The 24529-nt window shown below is 43.2% G+C and overlaps 1 protein-coding gene across 2 annotated transcripts in view; it reads right to left on the bottom strand.

The window, feature by feature from the left end:
- syt7a (synaptotagmin VIIa) overlaps nt 1–24529 on the bottom strand; it is a gene marked incomplete at both ends in the record, with an annotated part of 128842 nt that overhangs the window by 76020 nt on the left and 28293 nt on the right. The window lies entirely within an intron of this gene.

Here is a 24529-nt window from a genome sequence, read left to right as displayed (position 1 = left end):
TTAGGGTTAGGTTTAGGTTTAGGCATAGTTTTACTGAGGTTAGGGTTTGGGTTAGGTTTAGGCATAGCTTTACTGAGGTTAGGGTTAGCGTTAGGTTTAGGCATAGTATTTTGAAACAATACATTTGAGCGGTGCTAGCTGCTTCAATACGTGACTTTGTGTGTAACAAGTAATACGTATTTGATACACAGTTAAAGCTTGAAATGCCTGCTGAAATAAAAGTGATATTTCCTTTTGGCCAAATGAGGCATAGACCATCAGCAGACTAGTCATCCTTTATGTTATGTATTGTACAGTGAAGATGCACAATAGAACACCACATTCACCTCTTCATTCACAACTAGCACAGATACAGTAGATTAACTATAGCCAAAGTTGGACAGGACAGCCATAGCTAAAGTTAGGCCACACCATCATTAGACTCTATGGCCCCTATTTAGATGATCTATGGCTTGGCTCTAGGCACAAAGGGGTTGTATTAAGCTCCACCAGCTGTCTGTCAGTCTGTCCGTCAGTCCGTCACGTCACACTTTTGGCCCTACTCCGGCACCGTTGCACCTATCCATGCCAAACTTTGCATGCACACTCCTTGGCTGGCAAACCACAACCTCCGCCCCTGATTTCTCACATGCCCCTCTTCTAGCGCCACCATGAGGTTGCTTTTTGCAGACAACATATCTCCAGCACCGTTGCCCCTATCCATGCCAAACTTTGCACACACAGTCCTTGGCTGCCAAACCACAACCTCCGCCCCTGATTTCTCACATGCCCCTGTTCTAGCGCCACCATGAGGCTGCATGTATACATGCGAACTGACGGTCGCTTATCTCCCGATTAGGGAGTCTTACTGGTATTAAGTCTTTCAATTACTCATGGGTGTGTTTTGGGCATAATATACATTTCTCACCTTCTTCCTTTCAGGAGACGGTGTGCTTGAGCAATAGATGCATTGCTATTTACTGTAAATGACGTATATATATATATATATATATATATAATATATATATATATATATGTTACAGTACGTTTGGGTAACTCAGTACGTTCATTGTAAGAGCGCTTGTTTTGTCGTTCACCACACACCAATCACCACCAGATGGCGACGACAGCCATTCACTAGTGAAGGCGCTGACGTCACTCGTTTGCGACTCTCTTTCTTTATTTACTAGCCTAGCTCGGCAGTGTTTAGCCGTGGGCTTGCCCAGGCCTTACGGCCTGGGCATAAATATAACGATTGCATTCACCACGGCTTCGTAACTCGCGCGGCGCTCCGCCGCCCGCTCTTCGCGGCCACTCTCGCCTGCGGCGCTCGGGGGCGAAGAGCAGGAATTGTCCACGACGCTTGCAATGTCGTGGACAATCGAGCGGCTCCGCCTGGAGGACGTTGTTGTGGCGACCGCTTGTTCCGCCCCGTGCCGCACGACGAGTGCTCCGTTTCTCGACCGTACTGTTTCTCTAACAAACCGTTACATATATACACACACACACACACACACCGGTAGTACTCATTGCTATGGTATAAAGTGTTTCTTCAATAACAGGGTCTCCCAGTCTCTCCAGCTCTTTAATAAATAGAAAATACATGTTCAAGTGCTTTGCAAATTGATTGATTGATTGAGACGTTATTGAAATTGAATTCAAAAGGAACACACGTTAAAGACTGGAGGCTTGTTTCCATGGTGATGAGGATGCAGGGGGCACAACGATAGCTAATCAGCCAATCAGGAGAGTCAGGGGTGTTGCCTGAGTACAAGGATTCACTGCGGGCCCCCCATGAATGTTCTTCATAGGGGGAGGGGGTTTAACCCATTTAGACTTGGAACGCATTATTTTGTGCTTTAACTATTGAAGAATAGCAGATATACAAGCTCACAGTGCAAGCTTGTAGATCACAGCTGCGAGCTTGTAGATCTGCTATTTTTGAAAAATGTTGAAAGTGTCTTTGAATATTTCAAATCCTTCTAAGGCTTTTTGAAAAACCTATGTTTCAATGTCAGTGGTGCTCAAACTTTTTCATGTGAAGGACCCCCAAAATTATATGTATTTGGCCACGGACCCCCATCTCAAAATATTTAGTTCCAGGGACCCCCCAGAAACAAGATTTGAGTTAAAAATGTTTCGCTTAAAAAATACAATATATTCAAAGATTTGCACACATTTTCACGACTTTTCAAAAATAGCAGATCTACAATCTTCTATTTTTCAATAGCTAAATCATAAAATAATTAAGGCCCCTACCCCTTGGGCCCTATAACTCAGTCCCACTCCCCCCCCCCCCTTGTGACGCCCCTGAGGAGAGTACCCATTTATCAGCTTCATTTTTATAGTGTTGCAGTTTCAATTTTGTCTGCTCATTTGTTTGTGTCATCACTTTCAATTACTTGTTATTAAGCCTGTATTCTGGATATGTTCTCTCTCCTGGTTGGATAAAATTGTTATCCCTACCCTTAATAATCACTTGCTCATTCTCAGTTATGTTCTTTATTTAACCAGCAGCTAAAGCATGACAGCGACGCTGCAGTCCGTGCGTCCTTGTGTCGGAGCTCTATGGATATATTGACGACTGCCATTGAGCAGAGACAGATAAAGAAAGTCGTGAGGCAACATTCTTACAGCTTGAGAGTTACAGTATTGTGGGTTTGCTGAAAGGCGAGACCAGTATGTTATAGCAAATCTTTATAGGTCAAGTTTATTCTCCTCAAAAAAATGACCGACAGTACAAAGGCAGGGCCCTTAGCCAATGAGGAGCAGCGTTCTAGGTGACATCATCACCAACAAGTGCGACCTGATATAAACACGTTGGGCTGTTAAGTCTGACATCATTTTGTAGGCAGAGGAGAACTTTTTCCCCCCAAAAAAGCGAATCTTTTTACTATTTTTACTATTTACTAATTTTTCTTCTCTTTGTTGTTGAAAGGAAAGTGGTAGAATTATACTTTAGTCGTTATTTTTGTCTCGGATCTGTTGAAATAGCGAGGGACAGATATTGACAATAAATCTGCTTGGCGGTCTGACTACAAAATGATGTCACGGCTTAAAAGCCCCATTGGTCAAGTTTATTCTCCTCAAAGAAATTACCGACAGTACAAAGGCAGAGGTGTGGGCCCATACATGGTGTTCCATGTGAGCCCACACTGTTTTGTAGGAACAGTATTTCTAGTTTGAAGATGTTCTTTAAAAATAAAGTGTACAACAGACTACTACTAATTGAAATAAATTCACTTATTCTCTCTCCCTTTCTCTCTCCCTTCCTCTCTCTCTGGCGCTCTGGACCAGATCATAATTATTTAACCTCAATGCGGAGTCCTTCAGAAATGCTGTCTAGTGTCTACCATTTTGGTAGATGCCATTTTTTACCAGGGTTGTTGTGATGAATTTGATTGAAACTTGATTGAAACAGGTGGACCAGGTTGCCCTGCTGCTGGTCAAAATAAACATAATAATAATCACAGGCCTAATTTTCAGCCCTGCATTTGATGGTGACCTGTTGAGCATTACACTTGTCTAAACACAGTAGCAAGGAAATATCTGCACCGTCACTGTGCCAGCAGGTTAAGCGAAAAAACTCTTTACGTGTTAGATAGCATTTCACCATGACCATACCTCATTTTAAGACCAACACGTAGATGCTAGAAGGGTGCAAGAAAATGTGGTATCTGGTGTCTGGGTATAAAAATTGTCCTGGTGGATGATAGGGCTAATATAATATTTTCTGCTTTCATTCCGGCATTTGTTTCTGAGACTATGAGAGACTGTCTGGTTAGTTCAGTGTAGCACGGCACCAGTACCTTTTGGAGGTAAGACGGCAGCAATTTTCCTCCACGCCAAATTAATTCCATAAATTATTAGTCAAAAGAAGAGAATTAGCATAAGGAGATGAGAAAAGGAGTGGAAAGGGGAGATGATAATAGCCTGGCTCCAGGTAAATCGTCTGATTGTCAAATCAATCGTTTGGAGAGTATTTATCTCTGTGACATTTCACGCCATGAAGGCAGAGAATGGGTTAGAACAGGGGTCTTCAACGGGGATTCCGGGACCCCTAGGGAGTCCTCAGAGTTACTACAGGGGGTCCTCCAAATCTTTGAGTGATTGAAACTTTTTTCTTCTTTTTTTATACTAACCACTTGAACCCTAGTGTCCATATTCTGAGAACTTTAGCCAAAAATAGCAGATCTACAAGCTCACATCGCTTCGCGCTGCACTCCAGGCCTGCCCTTTCCTTGTCAGGAAGTCCTTTTTGCTGCTGACTACGTATGATCCAAGGTATTTGAATTTCTCCGTTTCTTTGAAGTCACTGCCTTCAATGGAGCGGATGGTTGAATGATCAGAGTCTTCAAGAAGCAGGAATTCTGTCTTTTTGGCATTAGGCCTAGAATTATTGAATGCTTTAACCAGTGAAAAATAGCAGATATACAAGCTCACAGCACGGCACCGAGTGCTGCGCTGCAAGCTTGTAGATCTGCTATTTTTGAAAAAGTCGTGAAAATGTGTGCAAATCTTTGAATATATGTATTTTCAAAGCGAACGTTTGTAACTCAAATTTTGCTTCCGGGGGTCCTTCACATGAAAAGGTTTGAGAACCACTGACATAGTAGTCTCTCAAGAACAGACTAACTGAGCTCCAGTTAAGTGAAAAGGATCTTTTCTTTGACGATGGCTGGCCACATTGCTGACATACAGAAACATATGTTTTTCAAAAAACCTTAGAAGGATTCAAAAGACACTTATAGAATCGGGTCAAAACTCAAATTTTCACAATTAAAAAAAAATAGCAGATCTACAAGCTCGCAGCTCGGTGCCGTGCTGTGAGCTTGTATATCTGCTATTTTTCAATAGTTAAAGCATAAAATAATGATACACAATAATATGTACCCGTTCTGAATGGGTTAAGGAAAAGGCCAACTACTGTAAGGATGCTGACACTTCTAGAGATGTTAACTCTTGAGTAGAGAATGTTTTATATTAATTCCATATTGACAGTGATGTCATATTTTTGTCATACTCCTCCTCCTCATTAACCACATACACATCCCCGAGGGAAGTAGGGGTGCTGGGGGGGCGACCGCACCCTCTCCCCCAGGTGAAATATAACAACACGGGCATAAAGGAATATAAACAGAACACCAAGACAACACAACCTAGGCTATAAAGGCATTAAACATCGCCCTCAGCTCCTCACTGGTGAGTCGTGGCTATATAGACTTAGAGTAATGATGAATGCTATGCTATGCTGCAGTGCTGGCTAACACTGTTTGGGCTAGTGGCTAATGGCTATGGTGAACCACCAGAACCAGCTGTTTCCTAACACTGGGTTCGGGACCGATGTGTGGGTCGTGTAGCGGACACATTGTATGGGTCTTTAAAATAGCCAATCTAGAAGTTCACAACGCAGTGCGAAGCGACTCGTGAGCTTGTAGATCTGCTATTTTCACAACTACTTGTTTTGGTACCCTAACGTTTAATTTCTCTTGGTTCACGGGCTAAAAAGTTTGGGAACATGACCATCATGCTTGCTGTTGTAGACAGTGGTGTAAAGTAACTAAGTAGATTAACTGAAACCCGAATAAACACGATCAAAACCGCATAAAACCGATAATGAGGAGCGCGTGACAGCACCTCCTACTGTAAATTAGTTCCCGCGGCTATGCACATACAAGGACATCTGCACGTTTGTCGTGTTCGCACCGCTCACTTCACATGGGTGCAATTTTTTTCTCTTCTTTCTTAATAAAGTTGGTTCCTTCCTTTTCTTTATGTAAACTGACTTTGGGTACTTACTAGAAAAGCACTATATAAATCTGAGTTATTACTGTTATCTGTGGGCACTGGCAGGTGTGGTAATTTCAAACAAGATTCCTTTTTTTAATCAATGCAAGAACAATGGCTTCTATTTCAGCCATTTCAGCTTCAATTTCAGCCTGCTACATTTTCCAGGAAGAGAAAACCTGTAGTTTCTATGAGCGTGGAATCCCCATTGAGGTTTATAGGCTGTTCACAGCCCACCGAGCTGGGACACAGAGCGTGTCGACGGAAGTTGTGCCATCTTATAATGAATTACAATATATAATTAATATTCGTAAGGAGGAACAATTAATTGTATAAAGATAAGGTTGAACATGGCTAAAGGTTTAACTTTGCCCCGCCCCCTCCTCTGATTGTCCGAAACTTTATTTGGCTTTACTCATCAACCGTTTCTCGTACAAACTTGTGGGTCGTGTCAATTGACTTGATTAAGAGTCCTTCACCTTAATTGGTTTAACTTTGCCCTGCCCCCTCCTCTGATTGGCCCAAACATTATTTGGCTTTACTCATTAACTGTTTGTCGTACACACTTGTGGGTGGTGTCAATTAACTTCATTAAGAGTCCTTCACCTTAATTGGTTTAACTTTGCCTCGCCCCCTCTTCTGATTGGCCGAAACTTTATTTGGCTTTACTCATCAACCGTTTGTCGTACAAACTTGTGGGTGGAACCAATGCCACTTAAAGGCCTCTTTGTGCATACTGTGACCTGACGGTCGCTTATCTCCCGATTAGGGAGTCTTACTGGTTGTATGAAGATAAGGTTGAACATGGCTAAAGCCATGTTACATACAGTACCTGACAAAATCTCTGGGGTGATTCTTTTTTTTTTTTTTTGAACTTTTTGCCTATGGGATTCCCAAAACAAAACATACGTTAGTTAGTACGTTAGTGGGAGTAACGTCAGGACTTGGGTACTCTATATACTGTAGACTACACAGATACGATGTAGATGGTAAAAGACTAGATAAGCAGGCTGCACTGTAAGTTCACCTCTCCTAGCACCCACCCAGGTCATGAGACCTGATCTGATACCAGACCTCTCAGCATCACACACATCTGCATGGCCTCTGCTTGGCTGTGGCTAAAAGAGAGCTGCCCATAAGCGTGAAAAGGGAGTTTAGGGCCACTAGTGCAGCAATATATATATCCTTGTCCACATGTGAAAAGCACAAGGGCACACACAGCCACACATGAAATGTAGACAGGTGGACCTTGCATCCTCTGTGGCCCCTAGGGAGCTGTGGGCCAGCTGTGTGTGTGTGTGTGTGTGTGTGTGTGTGTGTGTGTGTGTGTGTGTGTGTGTGTGTGTGTGTGTGTGTGTGTGTGTGTGCGTGCGTGTGCGTCCCTTGGGAGCTCAGCTGGAACAAGCCACTTAGACCTTTGCGCTTCATGGCAGGTTTGCCACACACAGCAGACCTCCAATGTTTATTTGACAATAACATCTTACAAGCCATGGCGTGTTTGAGGCCCCCTACCAGGGCCCGTGCTCTGGGAAACGTAGCTTTCACCCACTTGGCAAGCGCCAACTGCAACACTGCCACTCTGTCGCAAAGGCTGGCTCACCGGGAGAGAGAAGAGCCTGCCCACCCACATGCTGTCTGCTCTCAGATGGACACGGTGGGGGTCAGAGGGCCTTGATGAGAGATGAGGTTCATAACAGCCTGCTGACAGCCTGAGTAGAGCTGAAGTGGCATCATGTCATATGACACATGGCCAGTGATGGACAGTAATGAGTACTGTTCTTATAAGCACATTTGAGTATCTGTACTTTACTTGAGTGTTTGTATTTTTTGGATACTTTCACTACACTACACATCAAAGACAAGTATTGTACTTTTATTTACATGTACCGGTAGCCTTATTTAAAATACTAAATACAACACGGCCCTCATACCTATGTGTGACCACCGATCCGACCAATATGCCCAATTTGTCATATGGAAATCTCTTTATCTATCAGTCCTTGTACCTTTTATGCCCATATATGGCGATCTCTGTATCTGTCAGTCTTTGTCCCTTTATGCCCATATATGGAGATGCCTGATGTCATTTGTTTGTGCCTAATGCCATGATGACACATTGCCTGTCAGTCGTTGCCCCTTTTATGCCCATATATGGAAATCACCAACTCATGACATGAGCATGATGTCGAGGTCCGGTCCCCAAGGTCTAGCCCCTCCCTTTTAAATAGTAGATCTACTGTATAAGCTATTTTTGAAATGTATTAGTATCATGAAATGTATTAGTATCATGTACTTCTGAATACATTTTTAAGGAAGTACTCCAATACTTTAAAGCTGGGATGTCATGCTCCGAAGTTTAACATTAGGCTACAGTAGGTCACGTGGTCTACAAGCGCTCTGAAAACGGAGCGAGTGACTGTGTAGTATGCTTCGTCCGTCATACAGGACCGCGCACAAAATAGACGATCTATACGAATGCACGACGCATTGTGAGCTTGTAAATCGTCTATTTTCTGTCACGACCACACACACGAGACACACACCCGCACACGTGTTGGGGGGAGAAGTCACTCATGCGGAACAGTCAAGAGCTCCACCAACGCTCCGGTTGCTTGAGACCGACTAGAGAGCAGGACACAGCCGCTAAACATGCCCCGAGCATGGGAGGAGAAAAGGCAGAGCCTGGATACACATTTTTCGACGGCTAGTTTGTGGAAAACTTGTAAATTTTTAGCTGTAAATATGCCATGAAGTTGCAGAATTTTCATAATTTTTACACCTCTAACTAGTTTATATTTTTGTTGTCACAATTCGCATTCTCACTGCAGTCAGCTCTCCCCTGGAGACAGACGCCCCCTACTGTACTCTCTGTACGTGACGTCATCAACAATATTAGCCAAACAGCCTGATTGACCTTGTTTTTGCGTGTCATCACAGCTTTAACAACCCATTCAGAACGGGTACACATTATAGTGTATTATTATTTTATGCTTTAACTATTGAAGAATAGCAGATATACAAGATCTGCTATTTTTGAAAAACCGATTCTATAAGTGTCTTTTGAATTCTTCTTCTTTTTTTTGGAAAAACCTGTGTTTCTATGTCAGCAATCTGGCCAGCCATCGTCAAAGAAAAGATCCCTTTCACTTAACTGGAGCTCAGATAGTCTGTTCTTGAGATCATGTCAGTAGTGCTCAAACGTTTTCATGTGAAGGACCCCCAAAATGACATGTATTTGGCCACGGACCCCCATCTCAAAATATTTAGTTCCAGGGACCCCCCCAGAAGCAAAATTTGAGATACAAACGTTCGCTTTGAAAATACATAATGTTCAAGGATTTGCACGCATTTTCACAACTTTTTTCATAAATAGCAGATCTACAAGCTCACAGCGCGGCACCGAGTGCCGAGTGTATATCTGCTATTTTTCACTGGTTAAAGCATTCAATAATTCTAGGCCTGGGTTAAGTCAGGTACGAGTACTGGGGTTGAGAACGTTGTCCACCACTGATAGCAGCCTGCTGAGGGGCCTGGGTAGAGCTGAAGCAGCGTCATGTCATGTCATGCTATGACACATACAACCCAGCCATCAATTTATTAGCATCTCTCCACACTCACTGAATGGAAGGTTTACTATCTAACAAAATAAGCTACTTGGCGCATCCCTTTCCACCTAATTGTAATTTGCAGTCAAGCAGTGAAATGACAATATTGTGATTACTTGCAGTTCCATATTATATTGAAAACATAAATATATATATATATATTTTTTTAGCCAGTTGTAAGCTTACAGCCAGATACTGTAGAGGGCATTGTGTGGCCTACTACAGTATATACAGTGGCATTCTCACTGCTGTGACCTTGAGCAAACTCTTCAGAACACAATGATTCTTTGAGTCATTATTCCCTTGTAAATAAATATAAAAACTAACCCTTACAAATCAATTCTCATTTACGGTGTAACAAAACCCTTTGCTGAGCTTTTAGAGCTTTCACTGTGGTTTTCTCTTATCTGCAGTACTAGTCATTGATTATGCTCCCTGCAGCTCTTCCTACCGGCTGCAGTGGTTTGTGTTTTGTTATACTTGGTAATAAAGTGTGAGTTCTGAATTCTAATCAGTTTGACTGCATACAAATTGTGAAAAGTCATTTCCCATGTTTTAGCTGAATGCTTTCTGGAAATTGTCTACCTTGCTTAACTGTAAGTCCTCCATGCAGCATCCATGAAATTGTATAAGTCAATATTGCATATCGATAAGTTACAATAAAAGTAGGCTATTGTTTTTCTTCGTCAATTGTGCGGGCCTATATAGTGTGTGCCAGCGCCTACGTCATTGTAGTCCTTAGCGGCCATTTCTTGGGTAAAAACACAGGTGTTTCAATTGTTTGATTGCATAGAACTAATGCTATAGTCTAATCAGAACACCTGTGAAATGGCCGCTCTTAAAACTACATTTGGCACACCCTATACTGAAAATCTCTATGTTGTATACCAGTGGTTCTCAACCTGTGGGTCGGGACCCTCAGGGGGGTCCGGGTCCCCAGATGATTAACTTAAATGTGCAACATTGCTTTCTCTCTCAACAGTAAACAAACCAACATAATGTTTAAGTGTATAGAAGGTATATGCACTTCTAAAGTGACAATTTAAGGACTTTTTAATACCCCTAGAGGCAGAAATGGTGAAAATAGCCGATCTACATGCTCACACAACGTGAGGCGTTGTGAGCATGTAGATCGGATATTTTCACAATAGAACCGCGTTACACAAAATGTAATTCCACAACTCTTAGTGCTCATCAGGGTGGGGGGGGGTCCCCAGTTAAAATATGATTATTTTGGGCGTCGCGGCCTGAAAAGGTTGAGAACCACTGCTGTATACTACCATGATCTCAGAGGGAGGGAAAACAATGCCTTCACATTTCCTCTTCTCGCCCTAGATTGAATGAGCAATAAAAATAACGTTTTGGTTTACATCCATTTCCTTTGATAGCTTTGACGAGGACTTCATGCAGTATGTATGGTCTCCATCCATCACGCTATCTGTCAATGTCCGAGACACAATTCCTGCCCCTATCTCCCTAGACGCTCTGAATTAACAGGTCAAATTGGAATGGATGGCTTTCATACCATCCCTGTCAGGCAGAAACCTAACCTTGTATCTCCATTGATAGTCTTCTTATGTTTTCTTTTCATAAATGAATGCCCTACTTTATAATTTGTCCATGAGCAAGATTTGTGATTTACAGTGATTTACAATCATTGTGACCTTGAACACTTGCCTTTTTTTTTTTTTTTTTTTTACTATTACTTTTTATACATTTTTTATGTTTTGAAATTGAAACTATGACATTCCCAAAATAGAAACACCAGGTTGAAAGTGTTTAAGTGGTTTTCCATTTCCTGAAAAGTAATGTTTTGGGACCCGATTGCGAGCCATATATATGCCATGGGAGGGACTAAACTAAATTACCAAGGACAAACTTCCCTGCCTAGTAACATATATGCTAAAGCATATGAAAAATAAACATTTGAATTACAATAAAAGAAAGAAAAAGGGATAATGTTCATACATCACTGTGTTATTCCCAAAACACGACTCTAGAAGAGGCTTGCAGTTTATCTCTGTGACGCACGCATGTTGAAGGTGCAGGTTATTACCAAGGCAGTACAGCCACTAATTAGATGTCAAGGTATCTGGGATCAGGCCAGAGTGTAAAATGAAGTGTCACAGAATCCTGGAATATTATCATGATGTCTGAAAAATTATAAATTGGTACAATGAGTATAATACCAAGTCGATCAGGGTTGTACCAATGGGCGTACTGGTGCTTGGTCACTTGCAGCCGAGAATTCTATTAACCCCCATCTCAATGACAAGGCAGGACAAATGACTGTGTGTTATGCCAGAAACCGGATCGAGCTCGATGAGCTTCTTGTGCTTAGTGGCCCTTGAGCCTCAGGATGTTAGGGCTGCCTCACACCCTAACAAACAAGCCATTACTCAACGGCACCACTGATGTCCTTGCCTTTATTGACTCAAGTCCGCGTGGTGTCCGTTTACACAGCTGGACGTGGGCTAGGTCCACCTGGGTAATGAGCAGCACAGTGTTAAATAAGCCATGAGTCTTCAACGTTTTCAGGCCAAGGACCCCTTAGTCGAGAGGGAGATGAAGCAGGGACCCCCACAACCTGTTCATAGATTCCATATAGTTTCATCATTTACCAGCACAATCAGTGTATTTTGTATTCGTGTCAATTTGTGTTTTTCAGATATTTAACCACTTGAACCGTCAATACTTAATAAACTTGACCTTTCACTCTGCTCTTTTTCCCCTTTGCACAAAACCCCCTTGATCTACAAGCTCACAACGCCTCTCAGGAAGAAAAAAAGAAAGATTCAATCACACAAAGATTTGGAGGATCCTCTGTAGTAAATAATACCAGCACCAAGTCAGGCTCAGAGATTCTGTTCCAGTATGGTCTAGGTGTCGCAAGCCAATAAATCCTCACTTTAAAGTTTATGGAGTATTTTATTATTTTATAAAAAAAAGAAATACCATTTCTTCACCTTTCCTTGGTGATCAGCATGCCTGTTAGCACTCCAATTAGTGGAGGCTGCAAAGGTCATGTTTCTGCCGCTGTCCATTCTCTGCCAAGACTCAGGGTCATAAAGGGGTCCTGAAATGGCAACAGTCTGTTGTTGTGCCAGATATGAATATATCTTGGCCCTTCTCCACTCCCCTAGAACGTGTATGCTACTGCTATACATTCTGTAGTGGCCGATAGCGATTCACCCTACCACAGTCAAACCAGCCTTGAGGTGAGCAGGTGCGAAACATCACTGATAACTGCTGGAGAACACCCACAGTGACATTCCCACCACCAAAATGCCAATGCGGTGTCCTCACCTACAGTATATCATATGCCAATTATCTACCTACCCAGTGCACAAAGACAAATAAAAACAACCCATCTAGCTTGTACACTCTCCTCTCTCCTGTCCTCTTGGTGGGATTGCTTTGCTTTAATTGCTTCCTGACATACACAGAGTGTACACACACACACACACACATGCAGGCACACACGCAAGCACGCACTATAAAAGAAATAAAAAATCTTAAAATAATAAGGTGCCGCACAAGTTCTCGCAAAGCTCAGGATGCCTGGCTGGAAACTTTGGACACTTTAATCCCTCACTCTAAAACATTCTCAATTTTTAACAGGCCTAAAACACACACGCACGCACGCACGCACGCACGCACAAAGTCACTCGTCAGACCATGGGGAATGATGACGTTAACACACACCGGATGCTGACGACGCGTGCACACGTCAAACTCGTCAATGTTAGTTTAGTTTAGTTAGTTAGTTTAGTAAGTTCTGTATGCCGTCGCCGCGTTCGGCGCGTCTGATAGGGTTTTATATTAAACCGTAGCTTAATGTCTGGGGCAGCCACAGCTAAAGAGAAACACTCCCAATTCCCAGAATGCAACAGGAGATAACGTGATCAGGAAATCCAGTTTCCCAGTACATGCCAGTATGCATGTATTTCGGACAAGAATAGCCAAGCCACGTATAAAAAATATTATACATCTAATAGTTTTATCCTATTATTAGCCAAATATAATTTTCACCATGGGCCAAAAATAGGCCTATTGCAATTGCCGTACTCCGTCATAACCTAAATGATGCCTCTGCACTATAGATATCGGAAGGAGCCAAGAAAATGAAGAGATAACAGCAAAGGAGAAACATCAGAGTGGGAGTGAAGGAAGAGGGAGTCAACCATAATGCTATTGAGGAGCAATCTGTGCAGCTTGTGCATATGCATACAAGCCTACAGTTCCCATCTGCCCACATTATTGCTGAGAGCTGGTGACATCAACAAAGACAAAAACCTCTCGGTTCCTCTCAATGTATGATGATGTAGGAGGCTCTATCGCAACCAATTGGAGTTGCATAAGTGCCATATAGGAAACGGGTCGGATTCAAGATAATGCAGATAAATGTATGTATTTGTTAGTGTGTGTGCATGCGTCTATGAATGTGAAGCCTCGGGATCCAGGCATTTCACGAAAGAAAAGCCTGGGATAGCGCCCCTGTAACTGTAGGCTCAACGACATATTAATTGTATATAAAATATATGTAGCTGTTCATATGAAATGGTTTGTTTAGGTTTATCCATTATCATTAAAGCGGACAGCAGCAGGAGTCATGTCCCCCGCCGCGTCCATTCCGAGACGCCGGAGGAGCCGATGAGATCTGTCGGGGCCATGGAATGTCCGTGTTAGGCTAGACTAATGAATGTGTGAGTTTGTGTACAAGTTGTGTCTATTGACAGCCAAATATTACCCCCTTGGGTTTCAAGCGTAGGCATTGCACTTCTCACATACTGTATTACACACAGCCACCAGTATTAGCAAAATATATTCTCGTTCCTTCAAAAAGAAAATATATTGTTATTATTAAGGATGTAATCGTGAGTATATTGGCAGAACAGTACAAATAACACAATAATTGAACAACAGCTTCAGTGAGTGATAAATAATACAATAATCTACTAATTGACTCTCTAATAGCAGCAAAGAGGAAAATAAATGTACCAGACACGCGGCCGTGCACACACGCACGAGCGCACATGCGCGCCCGCACGCACACACACACACACACACACACACACACACACACACACACACACACACACACACACACACACACACACACACACACACACACACGCATGCAAAAAACATATCTGTGTCTATTGCCTAGAGTTCACTTGGAAGCCAGACAGACTCCAGTTTTCATAAATAAATTAGTTTTGATTCATGATTACCTGGAGGTCTGTACCTCAGCCATCCTCATTCAATAAAAGAGTCCTTGTAAAGTGTATTTTATTACCTGTCTGGACAGGGCGGGCAGTAAAGCACCAGCATGCAGTTAACCCTGACCTCTGGCTAAGGGTTACACTATTGACTGGACAACAGCCCAGCCAAACTTGTCTCGTCTGTAACGGAGCCAGTGAACGACAGGCCACCCATCTGGTGTTCTGCTATATATATATTCTAGTATTTGTGTGTGCGTGCGTGTGTGCTTGTGTGCGTGTGTGCGTACCGGTATGTGTTGTGTGTGTGTGTGTGTGTGTGTGTGTGTGTGTGTGTGTGTGTGTGTGTGTGTGTGTGTGTGTGTGCGCGTGCGTGCGTGCGTGCGTGCGTGTGTGTGTGAGTGTGTGTGCACGTGCGTGCGTGAATGTGCAAGCAGCATCCCTCGGGTGTCGCATCGTGACTAACTTGTTACTTTTCCCTGTCACTGTTGTGGCAACCAATCATTCTGTCTTGACTATAATCACAACCCTCCCACAGTTCGGGTGTCAGAACGAAGAGCTTAGAGGAAGGCATGGCATGCTGGCGTGAACGTGTGACAGTCATATGGGGGGATGGCGAGAAGTTTCACGGGAAGAGATTATTGGTTATGGTTGTTCGTCTTCTTTGTGAGTGCAAAAGGCGGCAATAAACTGTAATTTGCACTGCAGGGGTGTCGTGAGCAGGGGTGTCGCACAAAATTCTGGGCCCTGGGTACAAGGATTCACTGCGGGCCCCCCATGAATGTTCTTCATAGGGGGAGGGGGTTTAACCCATTTAGACTGGGAACGCATTATTATGCATTATTTTGTGCTTTAACTATTGAAAAATAGCAGATATACATGCTCACAGCGTGCCACGAGTGCCGCGCTGCGAGCTTGTAGAATGTAGATCTGCTATTTTTGAAAAATTGTGAACATTTGTGCAACATTTATTTCAAATCCTTCCAAGGTTTTTTTGAAAAACCTATGTTTTCCATCTCGAAATATTTAGGTCCAGGGACCACCCAAAAGCAAAATTTGAGTTACAAATGTTAGCTTAAAAAATACATAATATATTCAAAGATTTGAACACATTTTCACGACTTTTCAAAAATAGCAGATCTACAAGCTCGCCTGTGAGCTTGTATATCTGCTATTTTTCAATAGCTAAAGTATAAAATAATTAAGGCCCCTCCACCTTGGGCCCTAGTAACTCCACTTCTCCCCCCCCCCCCTGTGACGCCCCTGGTCGTGAGTGGAACACAGTCAGTCTGCTAAGGCGCACATTATTTTTCGCTGGCAGACATTATTTTCATCAGATGGAACAGAGCGTTCCCATCTCTCTTTCCATTGACCTCCTCATCTCTCTCCGGGTGACCTTCCTCGTCATGGGATGTGCATTAATGGGCAAAGCTCTGCCAACACAAAATGCTGATCCTGTCATCGTCTCCTTCAGCAACAAGCACAGTCCCTGGGTACGGCATTCCACAGGCATTTCTGAGTGTGTGGTAGTATCGCTACAAGCACCTCTCAGGCTCCAGCAGAACACGTCATCACAAAGAACGCTGAACCACTGAAGTGAGAAGAATCGTGGATTCGTGGGATACGATCAATCCCCACCATTCAAATCCCTGAGAATCATAACTGCTTCCAAAACACAATTTGACACATTTGAAACTGGATTTAGAATGGAAAGACATTCCCCTCCTTCCCAAGTGAAGTGAAGTGAAGTGATGCTTTTTGCAGCGAGGCGAGCTTCATCTGGGATGAAGCCCTCAGTGGTTCTGTCTCGTGCTTGAGCGCCTAGTGATGAGTTTGCTTGTATATCTGTCAACAGTTTACAGCCGGGTAGGACCCGACCCGGCAGCCCGAAACGTACTGCTGGTGCTGCGCATGCAGCTGGCTAGCTCACAGCAGGAAACAGTCAGGGACTCATGGGAAATATAGTTTTCCACAACTACCGTGCCTCCCCCCGTTGCTTCTGCAGGGAGCACAATGCAATTTTCCTTCCACATTAACTCAATTACACAGCACCTGAGGACATTTTAGCCTGGCGCCATACTGTAATAGCTCCTCTTAATTCCTGCTCACAAGCATATTAACAGGAATCGTCGCGGAGATACAAGCTCGATAGTCAGCACAAAGCAGCTGTTGTACAGTACAAGGGTGGCATTAATGATGCAGATATTGTGCCAGATATTGCGTTCACCACTGGTGAACATCTGGCTGGTGCATGGGGCAGTGGAAGTGGAGAACAAGCAATGTGCTTGCCCTTTGTCATTAGGCAGTGTGATACACCTGCAGCTCTATCACCCTAGGCCGCTTTAATGCACAGGCTTACAGTGACTTCAGCCCCAGGACTATGAAGGTCATGAGCCGAAGTCTGAATTGTCACTAGAGTAACGAAGCAATGACAGTGACATGCATCAAGTTCAACAAGGAGATTAGTAGTACCAACTCTATATAGAGCAGTAAAACCAGCACACAAAAATACCAGGTAACCACATCATGCCTCAAAATGCCACATGCCACAAAAAAGAAAACTATTTATCCTGTCTGTTTTTTGTTTTTGTTGCTTAATGGTATAACAAAATGCAACTCCAGCATCAACTCGGATCTCATCTTCTTTTACAGTATCTTCCCACTGATCCTAGCAGCACCACATACTTTTAATACGATTTTATCTCCCTTAAGCACCTGGTTGTTCTCTGTTTTTCTATCAAAATTGTACTGTTGAGAAGCCAACTCCACTTACTCCAGTATAATCAGTTAAATCACTGAGAAGAAACTCCAAACTATGGCCCTGCTGTCTCTCTCTCTCTCTCTGGCAAAGTTATTCCCTTCACTATTATCACTATTTTTATTCTAAATCTCACAGAGCTCTGTCATCAATACACCTGCATTCAGTTGAATGCACTCCTGCAGTTTGGATGCTAAACAAAACGTAAACAGGAGGAGTAAACAAGTTCCTTACTGCCTCTAGGGGGCGTCTATCAACTACTTGCGCTCAGGGAGCGTATATGCAGTAACTACAATAAATAACCTGGGTTACATGTCCATGATATCGATGTTTGTAGCTGACCCGCGCTGACGTGGCCATATGTGACACAACGTAGGCAACATTAAGGCATGCTATGCTCATGAAGTGAAGCTAGAGAGGCCAGGTCAAAATGGCATAGACAAGACGGGGAGCCTGCTGGCTCAGCCAGTTGATATAAGGACCATATGCTCCTGGTGGGTGTTAAGGGCCCGGACTTGAATCCGACCCCTATTATTGCCTCACACATCTCTTTCCTCTCATGTTTTGCCATTGGCTTCCTGTCTCTCTGCACTGACACTTATCTGTAATAAAGCGTAAACGAGGTCATAAAGGAAAATGTTTGAGAGCGGTGCACATAAAAGCAAAGTGTTCATATTCAAAATATTGAATCTTGAATATACCGGTATCTTGAATCTTGACTGAGTCAATAATCAATGACTTTTTCCACATAGAAGACCAGACGAAAGACAAATAGTAGCCTATTCTAAAATCTAAATCTGATAATTGGCATTTCTAGACCATTATACTGTATGTCGCTGTCCATGGTGCTGAACTACTTCACTAGCATTTTGTCATAATAAGCCAGGGACTGAGCAGCTATTACTTTGATTTGTTGTTTAAATGCTTAGTTTTATTTATAGTGGTAAACTACATGGAATAAAATGTCATGCATCTTGGTTTTATTATTATCTGGTCTATTCTTTAATTCTTTACGATCTGATACACCAATCATTAATTGCGACCAACGGCACATGCTGCACATGCTGACTCCGTCTGTCTGTCTGCCTGTGTACACTTTTTTTACGGTCTATGGGTCTGCCACTCTGACATCACGCTCTGACATCACTGTGATGTCAGGGGAAACATAATCCCTTTAGATGTACCGGTATAGACGTCATAGGACTTTCACATAACAAATAACCGAGTAGGCCTAAGCATGTTTGGGCTCACAGTATATCTCCATATATAGTACAGTACATGGATCTCCATATATGGGTAAAAGGGGTCTCCATATATGCATGGGTAAATGGGGCTCTCACAGCACATCTCCATATATGGGTAACTGGCACGATATACATCACTGGCCAGATGGCCAAGACATGGCTCTACCTCGCCCTTTAGGGCGAGGGCGCTTGTCACCCTGAGGCGTCTTACTAGTAGTGATTAGACTGACTTTAGTATTTATGCTCAAGTAGACCTAAGTTATATCTGTTAATATAGATATTGTGGTGGTTTCTGGCTCAGAGAGGGACAAGCTAACCTTATACTGTATCTCCCAACAGAAGGGTACAAAGATTCTCAGCCCCAGGGCCTTACAGGGTACTAACCGTACTAACAGTCTCAGCTGGATAGGACATGTTATTTGGATAACAGCAGAGGTGTGTTTAGTGCCCTTCACCAAACTGAAGAGGTGAGTGGGGAGGGGATGGGGCGTTTGATCTGTTCTGGAGAGGAGCTGGGAGGGAGATGAGCGCTGGAGAGATTGGAGTATTATGTATAATAACTCACAATGTCCCCTTCAACGATATAATTTCACGCACACAGTATTTCTGAAATAAATGGATTTTTTTCCCAGTAGAAAATAGCAGTATAAAATGTCTTTCTTGTTTTCTAATTTCTCTTCTTCATTTCTTCTCCTGACTCACGGTTCACAGAATATACCGTAGTATCACCTGACCTGTGTGTGTGTGCGTGTGTGTGTGTGTGTGTGTGTGTGTGTGTGTGTGTGTGTGTGTGTGTGTGTGTGTGTGTGTGTGTGTGTGTGTGTGTGTGTGTGTGCGTGTGTGTGTGTGTGTGTGTGTGCGTGTGTGTGCGCGCATGCGTGCGTGTGCGCGCGCGCAAATAGACTTGTTCCAATCTCGCTTCCATCACCAGCATTATTTATAGAGATGTTGGAAGGGAAATCAAAGAGTGAACCTGATGCATGGTTGACTTGATTTACTAACTGTCTCCCTCCCTGAGAGTTATAACTCACACTATGTGTTACGGGCCAAATGGAATGGGCAGAAGCTAATAGTTCAATGGGAGTCTGTGTGGCTCAGCCCTCTGGATCATCAACATCTGTAAAATACAGTACACTAGGGATGGAACGATATGAAAATGTCATATCACGATTATTGTGACCAAAGAAATCGCGATTTACGATACTATCGCGATAATCAACTCTATTATCCTGGGGCGGAACATTTGCCAGAAAATAGCAGATCTACAAGCTCACAACGCGTCGCGACGCGTTGTGAGCTTGTAGATTGGCTATTTTTTGGCAAAGACATTTGATAGAGAGTGAAAAAAAGACTATCAAGTAAGTATATTATAAGTACCTTTTACCAATTATAGAGGGTTTAAGTGGTACTGCAGCTCGGCAAAGAAAAGGTGAATTGACCCCAGTGCATGACGGAGGACGATATCACGATAAATGAAATCTCCACGATACAATTATCGTGAGTGTTTTTTATCACGATAAACGATAATATCGCTTATTGTCCCATCCCTACTCCATGACCTACTCCACTGCCAGAGGAAATAAATAAAAGAGCCCAGCCTGCCAGCGATATTTCCTTTTTCCTTATTCCTTTTCAAGTGCTCACAGAATATTTATTTCCTGTACGATCAATCCCCCGGTCGACGCGGACACTGCAGAGGTTTGGGCATCTACAATACTTTCTAAAACGGCCTGTTCCATTCCTTTATTCTGATTGCCTGGTTTCCCTTTAATTGCTGTGGTATATGAGACTATAATCCACACCTTGAATCAGTGTATATCAAACCCAGGTGCGTTATTTCTTTCCACAGTGTTCCACAGTGCACCAATTATCTGCACCTGTGTGTTGGGCAAACAAGCTGGGCTGGGAACTACTTTCTTGCAGACCTTGTAGTGAATTATTATTAGTGAAATAGAACAGTTTTAATTGGTACATGTCTATGATTTTTCATGTTGCCATATTGTAACCGTTTTAGAAAAGCAATAAGCCACACGAGGCATGTGGTTAATACCTGTATTTTATAACGGCTGAGAGGGATTTTATTCTATAACGCCTCTCAGCTGTTATAAAATACCAGGTAACCACATGCCTCTTGTGGCTTATTGCTTCAGAATATCGTAATGACCAGTCCTCACTTTGGGCTCTGTGGGTTAAAATTGGATGGCTAACGTGGTAGATTTGCATACCACATGAATAAAGGCCCGGGTTCAATTCTGACCCGAGGCTCGTTGCGGCATGTCATCATCCTCTCTCTCTCTCTCGCCCTTCCTGTCTCTCTCTCTCTCACTGTGGACACCAGGAAGAGAGCTGTGCTTTAGGGCAGTGGTTCTCAACCTGTGGGTCGGGACCCCCAGGGGAGTCCCAAAATTATTTTGGGGAGTCCCCAGATGATTAACTTAATGTGCAACATTGTTTTCTCACTCAACAGTAAACAAACCAACATAACGTTCTAAGTGTATAGAGGGTATCTGCACATTTCTAAAGTGACAATTTAAGGACTTTGTAATACCTCTAAAATGACAAATTAAACATTGGCATAATTGGCATATATTGGAGACAGAAATTGTGAAAATAGCCGTAGATCTGCTATTTCCACTAAAGGTTGAGAACCACTGCTTTAGGGCACAGCTAATGGGGATCCTACCAAATAAATAATAAATAGAAACAGAAATAAAGCAGAAATTGAGGGAGAGCGAGAGAGAGAGAGAGAGAGAGAGAGAGAGAGAGAGAGAGAGAGAGAGAGAGAGAGAGAGAGAGAGAGAGAGAAAACAAATACTTTGAAGCCCCCAGCTCTTTACGGAACAGGGAGCACAGATCAGGTGCAGTTAGACACTGGCTGGGATTCAAAGAGAGTGAAGTCAGGAGGATAATGCACATGTAGGTCAAACACCCCAGTGTTTAATGGAAACCAATCACCACATGGTGACTATAAACACAGCGCTTCTCGGAGGAGAATCGGCCACGATTCACAGACTAATGGAACGATTTTTGGACAAATCCTCTGTGGCTGTCTAATTGAGATGTCATTTATATAACACTATGTAAACACTCACTGATACATGGGAACATTTAAAGCAATAGATATGGATGGAGAGCTAACTGTATTCTGTGTGTGTGTGTGTGTGTGTGTGTGTGTGTGTGTGTGTGTGTGTGTGTGTGTGTGTGTGTGTGTGTGTGTGTGTGTGTGTGTGTGTGTGTGTGTGTGTGCGCACGCACTCGTGTGTGTGTGTGTGCATGCGCAAATGTGCGAATGTGCGCGTGCATGTGTGTACGCGTGTGTGATAGAGATATTTGAGAGAGAGAGGGAGGGAGAGAGGGAGAGAGGGAGAGAGAGAGAGAGAGAGAGAGAGAGAGAGAGAGAGAGAGAGAGAGAGAGAGAGAAAGAAAATATATCTGTGCCTACACTACAGTATCTGTAAGCAGCAAGGCAGTGTTTGCCCTGAGCGTGTGTGTAATTGTTGGCATTTTCTGCCAGTGTATGCTGAGCGATTTGCCCGGCTGTTCTGTATAGGATTCCTGCGTGGGCACACGTTTAGTGTGGAACGGGACATGAAAAGAAAGAACGTGGAAAAGGGACAGAAGAGAGAACGGTACACGGTGTTCCACTCGCAGATTCCTTCACTCCTTCACTCCTTTTCGAAATGGCCTGTCTGAAAACGAGTGGCTGCCGCGACAAATGCCACTTCCACAAGCGTTGGATGTTGTATGGATGATTGAACGGTGGAGGAGTGGTACATGTGTCATGTAACAGCATGCAGAGGATTGGTGTTGGGGGCGGGGGGGTTGCTACAGGGGCCAGCACAGCACTCCAACGTAGAATGTAGTGTCTCCTCTCATCCCGCGCATCTGGGCTGGAGTGATTGTGCAAAGCCAAGCTCAAAAGGCAGCAACCAAAAATAGGTTTAGTGCGATATAAAAAAATGAGGGGGGGAAAAATATCAAACGTAGGGGACTTGCCAGTGTGCCCTACCTCCGGGCAGTGCTGGTTGGGGGCTGGCACGTTGGAGGCTGGTATAAGGGGGAGAGCAGAGGGAGAACATGTGCTTGGCTGGCTGGAGAAACACTGCCCAGCTCTGACTGGAGGGAGGGAGGCAGTCAGTGGTGTAAAAAGTACTCATATATTCGTTACTTAAGTAAAAGTATCAATACTGCAATATAGAAATACTCCGTTAGGGTGCACACACACCAAAATAGGGGAGGGCGATATGGTGATAATTATCGTTGAGAGACGATACAATGTCTCCACGACATGCCTTTTCAGAGGTATCGTATATATCTTGATACAATTGAGGGAGCCTTGTAAAAGATCCTGTTTAATCGTTTATACAGAGATTCATTGCAGAATTCAATTTAAACCTGCATTTTGGTCTAAATCAGTAGTTCTCAACATTTTTAAATGTCAAGGTCTCCACTTAACTCTGACAGTATACAAATGCATACTGTCAGAGTTACATACTTGTAAAGTTCAATTTAGACCTCCCAAAAGGAACCCAGAGAGTCTAGTTTTTGTCAAGTAACTTGAAAAATATCCATAAAAACCAACTTGAAAAAAGAATTGTGAAAAAATCGTGTATCGTGATACAGCTTGGGAAAATATTGTGATATTGTATTTTTCCATATCGCCCACCCCTACACCAAAATACCTATGAGAGTGGAATCCGCGTTCTGCCAAAGCATTACAATGGGAAGGGGGCGTTTTCATGTCAGTGGAGGATATCTGCGCCCTGCGCAGACCTTGCGTTTATGCTGGAGTACCGTTTTTTGCCCTCTGTCCAATCGGGTGAGTCGAAGGCGGAATGAGGAGGGTTCTGGTAGTGACTGACAGGCGCGTCGCTGTCTTTGGGACAGAATGAGCTCTCTGCGTTTTTAGTCCGCTGCGCACCGAAAGAGTTTATCCACTGGCGACCATATTTTGGTGTGTCCACCCTTACAAGTAAAAGTCTGGAATACAACATTTACTTGAGTAAAAGTACAAAAGTATTGGTATAAAATAATTACCCAAAGTAAAAGTACAAAATGTTTGAAAATAGACGATCTACAAGCTCAGCTTGTAGATCGGCCAATTTCAAATAGCCTAGGTATAAAATAGGGCTAAAGTGGATTAATGTATGTTTTATAATATTATAATGTATATCTGCAAAGTAACTAGTAACTCAAGTTTTCAAATAAATGTAGTGGAGTAAAAGCACAATATTTGGATCCGAGGTGTAGTGGAGTAGAAGTAAAAGTATTGGAAATTGTAAACACTCAAGTAAAGTACAAACACCTCAAAATTGTACTTAAGTACAGCACTTAAGTAAATGTACTTAGTTACTTTACACCACTGGAGGCAGTGAGCACTGAGCGTGCACTGTAAAAGTCCTCAGTGTTTATTTTAACTCTGAGGGTTCTTACACTCTCTGAGGTAAATGGCCATTGAAGACTATACTGTATAGTGTGGTGGCATGTAGGCCTGGACATGCTCGAGGCTCTCATTAGCCTGCTTTCCACTGTGAGGCCAAAAGAGGTTATAGCTGGGGCTTGCTCATTATTCATGTCAAGTCATACGTTCCTCCCCCACAAACAGTCTTTTTGGGGGATTCTGTTGCCAACAGTGATGATTTGCCACGTGGGGGCAAGGGTGTTATATAACAAACGGGGATTCAGCATTAGCAAAATTGCAACCGCATGATATTTGACCAGCTGGAATTAGCTGGTAACCCATTGCTCAGCAAGAACACCCCTTCACCAACACATACCGTACACACACATAGACACAGAGACGGCAGCAGTGGCTCAGGGGTAGAGTGGTCGGTAGAGCGGCCAGATGGGGACCACGAGGTTCCCAGTTCGATCCCGGGCTCCCCCGGAGTTAGTGTCAAAGTGTCCTTGGGCAAGACTCTGAACCTAATTGCT

This window comes from Nannobrachium achirus (assembly GCF_963921795.1).
Source record: "Nannobrachium achirus genome assembly, chromosome: 11".
Taxonomy (NCBI): domain Eukaryota; kingdom Metazoa; phylum Chordata; class Actinopteri; order Myctophiformes; family Myctophidae; genus Nannobrachium; species Nannobrachium achirus.
The sequence above is the reverse complement of the archived record's forward strand: the minus strand, read 5'-3'. Positions and strand labels throughout refer to the sequence as shown.